The sequence below is a fragment of the Leptosomus discolor genome, chromosome 12 (assembly GCF_034619465.1).
Source record: "Leptosomus discolor isolate bLepDis1 chromosome 12, bLepDis1.hap2, whole genome shotgun sequence".
In the NCBI taxonomy this organism is placed as follows: Eukaryota; Metazoa; Chordata; class Aves; order Leptosomiformes; family Leptosomidae; genus Leptosomus; species Leptosomus discolor.
In genome coordinates, this window is record NC_141402.1 from 23202962 (window position 1) to 23211863 (window position 8902).

The following is an 8902-nucleotide window of genomic DNA, read 5'->3' on the forward strand; positions in this document are numbered from 1 at the left end:
ACACACAAGTTGGTTGGATTGCTGGTGATAAACTCGCTGTCTGCAAAGCACGTGCAAGTTTCAGGTAAGAGTAACACAGCCTGGCTATAAAACACACTAAGTTATAAAAGCAACTCGACAGAGATTTCTAAGTTTGCTGGGGAGCACGTGGTGCAAGCGAGTGTTTGAGTCTTACCCAAAGGTCTCCCTGTGGGGGGAAAGAGAGGCTCAGCCTGTCGACTGATCCCAGAAGTTTAAGGGAGTCTGTGACATGTCAGCGATGACATCTTCCCGAACAGCCTCCTCTCTTAAGCTATTTTTATACTATTTTTTACTTTTTGGGCGGAGCTTGAGTGACTCCAGTCGTACAGACCCTCATTATGATTGGTGTCCAACTCTCCCGCTTCACTTTTAGAGGTACAGGCTAGAGACATTCAGGGCTCAAGCTCAGCGAGGGATGGCCGCACCTTGAAGGCGGGTAGCTTTTGGGATGGAGGCGTGTTCTGGGATTATAGTGAGATTATGATGGGCAAAGTCCACCCAAAGGACAGTATTCTCTCAAGGAATGACAGCGTCGGCCCCGGGTAGCAAATACGCAGCTTATCGGTTCCGCAGCACCATCCAGTTCCCATCCCAGGGCGGTACCGCAGAGCCTGGCCGCCCCCACCCTCTGTGCCGTGCTGTTTGTCTCTCAGAGTCAGCACATCAAGCTCCCCTGATGTTGCCAACAGCCAAGGTTGCCTGGGGAGCTCCTGGGGAATGGATTCCTTGTGTACCCGCCGCACTCTGCTTTTGTGCCCTTCCTTAGCGGGGGAACACTGCTGCACCGTTAATCCAAGTCTAATTTCCAGGTCGCCTCTAGCTCTGCTTCCACAGCTGCGCAGAGGGGAAGGATCACTGCCCTCAGCCTGCCAGCAGCACTCCTCCCAAGGCAGCCCTGGGTGCTGTTGGCCGCCTTTGCAGCAAGGGCACGTTGCTGCCTCGTGTTCGACTTGGTGTCCCCCAGGTCCTTTTCTGCAAAGCCACTTTCCAGCCAGGCAGCCCCCAGCATATACTGGTGCCTGGGGTTGTTCCTCTCCAGGGGCAGTTGGGGACTATCCAATCAGCTGTGCTTAGTGGAAAGATCCACTTTCCTGCAAGTGCATTGAGGAGATAGTGCTGGGTACCAGGACCGTCGTGTAAGATGAACGCAGCCAGTTTTCTTGTGGTCCTGTTCTGAGCAATGTTTAATCTGTACTGTAAAGGTATCCCGCGTTTCCTGAGCACTCAAATCTGATAGGCGGGTTTCCTCCGGCTACTCTGAAAGGTCAGTGAAGAAGTATTCCCTGTTTAAGCCTTCCTTGGACACTGAGCTGCCTGTGACTTCTTTAGGAGTGCCGCTTCACATGCTGATGGTGAAGCGAGAAGGAATATGGGTTCTTCTCCTAAGTTTGCAGGATTTGGAAACGAGCTTGGACAAGCGAGCGCCTTGGGATTGGTAGGAGGGAGATTCCAGGTGATAGGTTTGATTTTAGTTCAGTATCCTGTGCCCATGATATAAGTAGAGTTGCCTTCCTCATAGTGGAATGGGAATATTTGTTCCGTCTTTTAAAACCCTTTTTCCCCTCTGGGGGGAACCTTCACTTCCAGGGCCCCAAGGGCGAGAACAGCCTTAATGACCCTGCTCAGCCTCTCCTGGGGTCTCCCCCCAGCCTGCCCCCAGCCCAGGAGCTCCACTGAAGCTCAGCCTGAGGCTATAACCTTCTCCCTGAGCAGTGCTGTGGGAGTGTGGGTCTTCATTGCTCCCGGCCCCAGCATGCTGGCTGTTGGTCTGTCTGTCTGTCTTGTCCTTGTAGGCCTGCCTGGCCCCCGCGGGACTGTGTCTGACCTTGGCTGTGCTGGCTGGCCGTGATCCTGACTTACCTTCCTGGCTTGGTATGGGCCCTGCCTTGTCCCCGTGGCTTTGCCTGGTGCTCTGGACTTGTAGCCACCTCTGGGGCTGCCCTGCTGCCTTACTGGGGTGCTGAGGTAGGTCCTGCTGGCCCGGAGATCCCCATCCCGTCAGGAGCAGCCTGCTCTTGCTGTGCCTGGACTGGGAAGCAACCTTTCCTTCTGCTTCTAGAGCTGGCTCAAAGCAAGTTAGATCACAACCCCGGCGTGCCAATATGACGACAGGAAGGTTTTGGTTTGGTGTGGGTTTTTTTTGTGGGGAAAGGGGTTATTTCATTGTGTGTTCTTGTTTGAAATCAGAATCTCTAGTTGAGCACAAAGACCTACATTGTGGATTATGAAACCTATTGGAAGTATTGGCGTCCCCTTACTTGGATAGGTTATAAATACTGTTTGAGGGAAGTCTGTCATTTTAGGTGTAGAGTTGACCTTTTTTTGTTTAGGTTTTGCCTGTCGATTTTATGGCATTTTCCATTTAGATTATTTTTCTGAATCTGTTTCTGAGCTGAAGAGCGGTCATAGAGGTACAGAAAGGAGCAGCAGGATTTTATGCCACTTTACAGTGAGATTTTAGGTCTAGATTTTAGATTTCGATTTTCGGTTTAGATTTTGTCCTATTTTCCATTTAGATTTTACGTCATTTTAGGTTTTGTTTTTATGTTTACGTTTTATGTCACTTTACAATTTGATTTTAGGGTTAGATTTTACATTCAGATTTCAAGTTCAACTTTTTAAGTCTAGATTTAACATCTAGTATTTATACAACTTTATGTTTAGATTTTAGGTCTGGATGTTAGGCTGAGATTTGAGATTTAGATTCTGTCTCTTTTTATGTTTAGGTTTTATGTCACTGTATGTTTAGGTTTCTGATTCAGATTTTACATTTAACTTTTCTGTAATTTTCAGTTTAAATTACGCATTTACTTTTTTGGCCTAGCTTTCACATGTTTGTTCTATGTCATTTTACTTTTGTTTTTGTGAATCTGTTTCTGAGCCGATGCTCCCGAGCACTGACACAACTCCCGTGTGTCGCCAGGAGCAGGCTGATGCGTTCTTCAGTTCAGCTTGAAAAGACATCCCTTGCAACCTGGTGAGGGACGGTCACAGGGGTCCAGAAAAGAGCAGCGGGGGGTTATGTCATTTCATGTTTGGGTTTACACCTAGGTGTTAGGTTTAGGGTTTCCGTCGGGACGTTGGGGTTTACGTTGGGAAGTTGGGGTTTGGATCGGTTTAGGGTTCGGAGGTTAGGGTTTATGTCGGGATTTTAGGGTTTGGATCGGTTTAGGCTTTGGACGGGGACGTTTGGCAGGCTTTGGACGGGGACGTTTGGCAGGCTTTGGACGGGGACGTTTGGCAGGCTTTGGACGGGGACGTTTGGCAGGCTTTGGACGGGGACGTTTGGCAGGCTTTGGACGGGGACGTTTGGCAGGCTTTGGACGGGGACGTTTGGCAGGCTTTGGACGGGGACAGGGTCTACATCTGGATGTGACGGTTTACCTGGCGTTGGGGTCGTGGATGGCGTTGGGGTGTACATCTGGGTGTGACGGTTTGCCTGGCGTTGGGGTCGTGGATGGCGTTGGGGTCGTGGATGGCGTTGGGGTGTGCCTCTGGATGTGACGGTTTGCCTGGCGTTGGGGTCGGGGATGGCTTTGGGGTGTGCCTCTGGATGTGACGGTTTGCCTGGCGTTGGGGTCGGGGATGGCTTTGGGGTGTGCCTCTGGATGTGACGGTTTGCCTGGCGTTGGGGTCGGGGATGGCTTTGGGGTGTGCCTCTGGATGTGACGGTTTAGCTGCCTTTGGGGTCGTGGTGGGCTTTGGGGGGGGGATCTGGATGTGACGGTTTAGCTGCCTTTGGGGTCGTGGTGGGCTTTGGGGTGTGCATCTGGATGTGACGGTTTAGCTGCCTTTGGGGTCGTCGAGGGCTTTGGGGTCGTCGAGGGCTTTGGGGTGTACATTTGGATGTGACGGTTTACCTGGCTTTGGGGTCGTCGAGGGCTTTGGGGTCGTCGAGGGCTTTGGGGTGGATATCTGGATTTGACGGTTTACTGGGCTTTGGGGTCGTCGAGGGCTTTAGGGTGTATATTTGGATGTGACGGTTTACCTGACTTTGGGGTCGTCGAGGGCGTTGGGGTCGGGGATGGCTTTGGGGTGTGCATCTGGATGTGACGGTTTACCTGGCTTTGGGGTCGGGGATGGCTTTGGGGTCGGGGATGGCTTTGGGGTGTGCATCTGGATGTGACGGTTTACCTGGCGTTGGGGTCGGGGATGGCGTTGGGGTCGGGGATGGCGTTGGGGTCGGGGATGGCGTTGGGGTGTGCATCTGGATGTGACGGTTTGCCTGGCGTTGGTGTCGTCGAGGGCGTTGGGGTCGTCGAGGGCGTTGGGGTGTGCATCTGGATGTGACGGTTTACATGGCGTTGGGGTCGTCGAGGGCTTTGGGGTCGTCGAGGGCTTTGGGGTCGTCGAGGGCTTTGGGGTGTACATTTGGATGTGACAGTTTACCTGGCTTTGGGGTCGTCGAGGGCTTTGGGGTCGTCGAGGGCTTTGGGGTCGTCGAGGGCTTTGGGGTGTACATTTGGATGTGACAGTTTACCTGGCTTTGGGGTCGTCGAGGGCGTTGGGGTCGTCGAGGGCGTTGGGGTCGTGGATGGCGTTGGGGTCGTGGATGGCGTTGGGGTCGTCGAGGGCTTTGGGGTCGTCGAGGGCTTTGGGGTCGTCGAGGGCTTTGGGGTGGATATCTGGATTTGACGGTTTACTGGGCTTTGGGGTCGTCGAGGGCTTTGGGGTGTACATTTGGATGTGACGGTTTACCTGACTTTGGGGTCGTCGAGGGCGTTGGGGTCGTCGAGGGCGTTGGGGTGTGCATCTGGATGTGACGGTTTACATGGCGTTGGGGTCGTCGAGGGCTTTGGGGTCGTCGAGGGCGTTGGGGTGTGCATCTGGATGTGACGGTTTGCCTGGCGTTGGGGTCGTCGAGGGCGTTGGGGTGTGCATCTGGATGTGACGGTTTGCCTGGCGTTGGGGTCGTCGAAGGCGTTGGGGTGTGCATCTGGATGTGACGGTGTACATGGCGTTGGGGTCGTCGAGGGCGTTGGGGTCGTCGAGGGCGTTGGGGTCGGGGATGGCTTTGGGGTGTGCATCTGGATGTGACGGTTTGCCTGGCGTTGGGGTCGGGGATGGCTTTGGGGTGTGCATCTGGATTTGACGGTTTGCCTGGCGTTGGGGTCGGGGATGGCTTTGGCGTGTGCATCTGGATGTGACGGTTTGCCTGGCGTTGGGGTCGTGGAGGGCGTTGGGGTGTACATCTGGGTGTGACGGTTTGCCTGGCGTTGGGGTCGTGGATGGCGTTGGGGTGTGCATCTGGGTGTGACGGTTTGCCTGGCGTTGGGGTCGTCGAGGGCGTTGGGGTCGTCGAGGGCGTTGGGGTCGTCGAGGGCGTTGGGGTCGTCGAGGGCGTTGGGGTCGTCGAGGGCGTTGGGGTCGTCGAGGGCGTTGGGGTGTGCATCTGGGTGTGCCGGTTTACATGGCGTTGGGGTCGTCGAGGGCGTTGGGGTGTGCATCTGGGTGTGCCGGTTTACATGGCGTTGGGGTCGTCGAGGGCGTTGGGGTGTGCACCTGGATGTGACGGTTTACCTGGCGTTGGGGTCGTCGAGGGCGTTCGGGTCGTCGAGGGCGTTCGGGTCGTCGAGGGCGTTCGGGTCGTCGAGGGCGTTGGGGTCGTCGAGGGCGTTGGGGTGTGCACCTGGATGTGCCGGTTTACCTGGCGTTGGGGTCGTCGAGGGCGTTGGGGTCGTCAAGGGCGTTGGGGTGTGCACCTGGGTGTGCCGGTTTACATGGCGTTGGGGTCGTCGAGGGCGTTGGGGTCGTCGAGGGCGTTGGGGTCGTCGAGGGCGTTGGGGTCGTCGAGGGCGTTGGGGTCGTCGAGGGCGTTGGGGTCGTCGAGGGCGTTGGGGTGTGCACCTGGATGTGACGGTTTACCGGGCGTTGGGGTCGTCGAGGGCGTTGGGGTCGTCGAGGGCGTTGGGGTCGTCGAGGGCGTTGGGGTCGTCGAGGGCGTTGGGGTCGTCGAGGGCGTTGGGGTGTGCACCTGGATGTGACGGTTTACCGGGCGTTGGGGTCGTCGAGGGCGTTGGGGTCGTCGAGGGCGTTGGGGTCGTCGAGGGCGTTGGGGTGTGCATCTGGATGTGACGGTTTACCTGGCTTTGGGGTCAGGGATGGCTTTGGGGTGTGCATCTGGATGTGACGGTTTGCCTGGCGTTGGGGTCGTCGAGGGCGTTGGGGTCGTCGAGGGCGTTGGGGTCGTCGAGGGCGTTGGGGTCGTCGAGGGCGTTGGGGTCGTCGAGGGCGTTGGGGTCGTCGAGGGCGTTGGGGTGTGCATCTGGATGTGACGGTTTGCCTGGCGTTGCGGTCGTCGAGGGCGTTGGGGTGTGCATCTGGATGTGACGGTTTGCCTGGCGTTGGGGTCGTCGAGGGCGTTGGGGTCGTCGAGGGCGTTGGGGTCGTCGAGGGCGTTGGGGTCGTCGAGGGCGTTGGGGTCGTCGAGGGCGTTGGGGTCGTCGAGGGCGTTGGGGTCGTCGAGGGCGTTGGGGTCGTCGAGGGCGTTGGGGTCGTCGAGGGCGTTGGGGTGTGCATCTGGATGTGACGGTTTGCCTCGCGTTGGGGTCGTCGAGGGCGTTGGGGTCGTCGAGGGCGTTGGGGTCGTCGAGGGCGTTGGGGTCGTCGAGGGCGTTGGGGTCGTCGAGGGCGTTGGGGTCGTCGAGGGCGTTGGAGTGTGCATCTGGATGTGACTGTTTGCCTGGCGTTGGGGTCGTCGAGGGCGTTGGGGTGTGCATCTGGATGTGACGGTTTGCCTGGCGTTGGGGTCGTCGAGGGCGTTGGGGTGTGCATCTGGATGTGACGGTTTGCCTGGCGTTGGGGTCGTCGAGGGCGTTGGGGTCGTCGAGGGCGTTGGGGTCGTCGAGGGCGTTGGGGTGTGCATCTGGATGTGACGGTTTGCCTGGCGTTGGGGTCGTCGAGGGCGTTGGGGTGTGCATCTGGATGTGACGGTTTACATGGCGTTGGGGTCGTCGAGGTCGTTGGGGTGTGCATCTGGATGTGACGGTTTGCCTGGCGTTGGGGTCGTCGAGGGCGTTGGGGTGTGCATCTGGATGTGACGGTTTACATGGCGTTGGGGTCGTCGAGGGCGTTGGGGTCGTCGAGGGCGTTGGGGTCGTCGAGGGCGTTGGGGTCGTCGAGGGCGTTGGGGTCGTCGAGGGCGTTGGGGTCGTCGAGGGCGTTGGGGTGTGCATTTGGATGTGACGGTTTGCCGGGCGTTGGGGTCGTCGAGGGCGTTGGGGTGTGCATCTGGATGTGACGGTTTGCCTGGCGTTGGGGTCGTCGAGGGTGTTGGGGTCCTGGAGGGCGTTGGGGTCGTCGAGGGCGTTGGGGTGTACATCTGGATGTGACGGTTTGCCGGGCGTTGGGGTCGTGGAGGGCGTTGGGGTCGTGGAGGGCGTTGGGGTGTACATCTGGGTGTGACGGTTTGCCTGGCGTTGGGGTCGTGGATGGCGTTGGGGTGTACATCTGGGTGTGACGGTTTGCCTGGCGTTGTGTCGTGGATGGCGTTGGGGTGTACATCTGGGTGTGACGGTTTGCCTGGCGTTGTGTCGTGGATGGCATTGGGGTGTACATCTGGGTGTGACGGTTTGCCTGGCGTTGTGTCGTGTATGGCGTTGGGGTGTACATCTGGGTGTGACGGTTTGCCTGGCGTTGGGGTCGTGGATGGCGTTGGGGTCGTGGATGGCGTTGGGGTGTACATCTGGATGTGACGGTTTGCCTGGCGTTGGGGTAGTGGATGGCGTTGGGGTAGTGGATGGCGTTGGGGTAGTGGATGGCGTTGGGGTGTGCATCTGGATGTGACGGTTTGCCTGGCGTTGGGGTCGTGGATGGCGTTGGGGTCGTGGATGGCGTTGGGGTCGTGGATGGCGTTGGGGTGTACATCTGGGTGTGACGGTTTGCCTGGCGTTGGGGTCGTGGATGGCGTTGGGGTGTACATCTGGGTGTGACGGTTTGCCTGGCGTTGGGGTAGTGGATGGCGTTGGGGTCGTGGATGGCGTTGGGGTGTGCATCTGGATGTGACGGTTTGCCTGGCGTTGGGGTCGTGGATGGCGTTGGGGTCGTGGATGGCGTTGGGGTCGTGGATGGCGTTGGGGTGTACATCTGGGTGTGACGGTTTGCCTGGCGTTGTGTCGTGGATGGCGTTGGGGTGTACATCTGGGTGTGACGGTTTGCCTGGCGTTGGGGTCGTAGGTGGCTTTGGGGTGTACATCTGGGTGTGGCGGTTTGCCTGGCGTTGGGGTCGTAGGTGGCTTTGGGGTGTACATCTGGGTGTGGCGGTTTGCCTGGCGTTGGGGTCGTAGGTGGCTTTGGGGTGTGCATCTGGATGTGACGGTTTGCCTGGCGTTGGGGTCGTCGAGGGCGTTGGGGTCGTCGAGGGCGTTGGGGTGTGCATCTGGATGTGACGGTTTGCCTGGCGTTGGGGTCGTCGAGGGCGTTGGGGTCGTCGAGGGCGTTGGGGTGTGCATCTGGATGTGACGGTTTGCCTGGCGTTGGGGTCGTCGAGGGCGTTGGGGTCGTCGAGGGCGTTGGGGTGTGCATCTGGATGTGACGGTTTGCCTGGCGTTGGGGTCGTGGAGGGCGTTGGGGTCGTGGATGGCGTTGGGGTCGTCGAGGGCGTTGGGGTCGTGGATGGCGTTGGGGTGTACATCTGGGTGTGACGGTTTGCCTGGCGTTGGGGTCGTGGAGGGCGTTGGGGTCGTGGAGGGCGTTGGGGTCGTCGAGGGCGTTGGGGTCGTGGATGGCGTTGGGGTGTACATCTGGGTGTGACGGTTTGCCTGGCGTTGGGGTCGTGGAGGGCGTTGGGGTCGTGGAGGGCGTTGGGGTCGTCGAGGGCGTTGGGGTCGTGGATGGCGTTGGGGTGTACATCTGGGTGTGACGGTTTGCCTGGCGTTGGGGT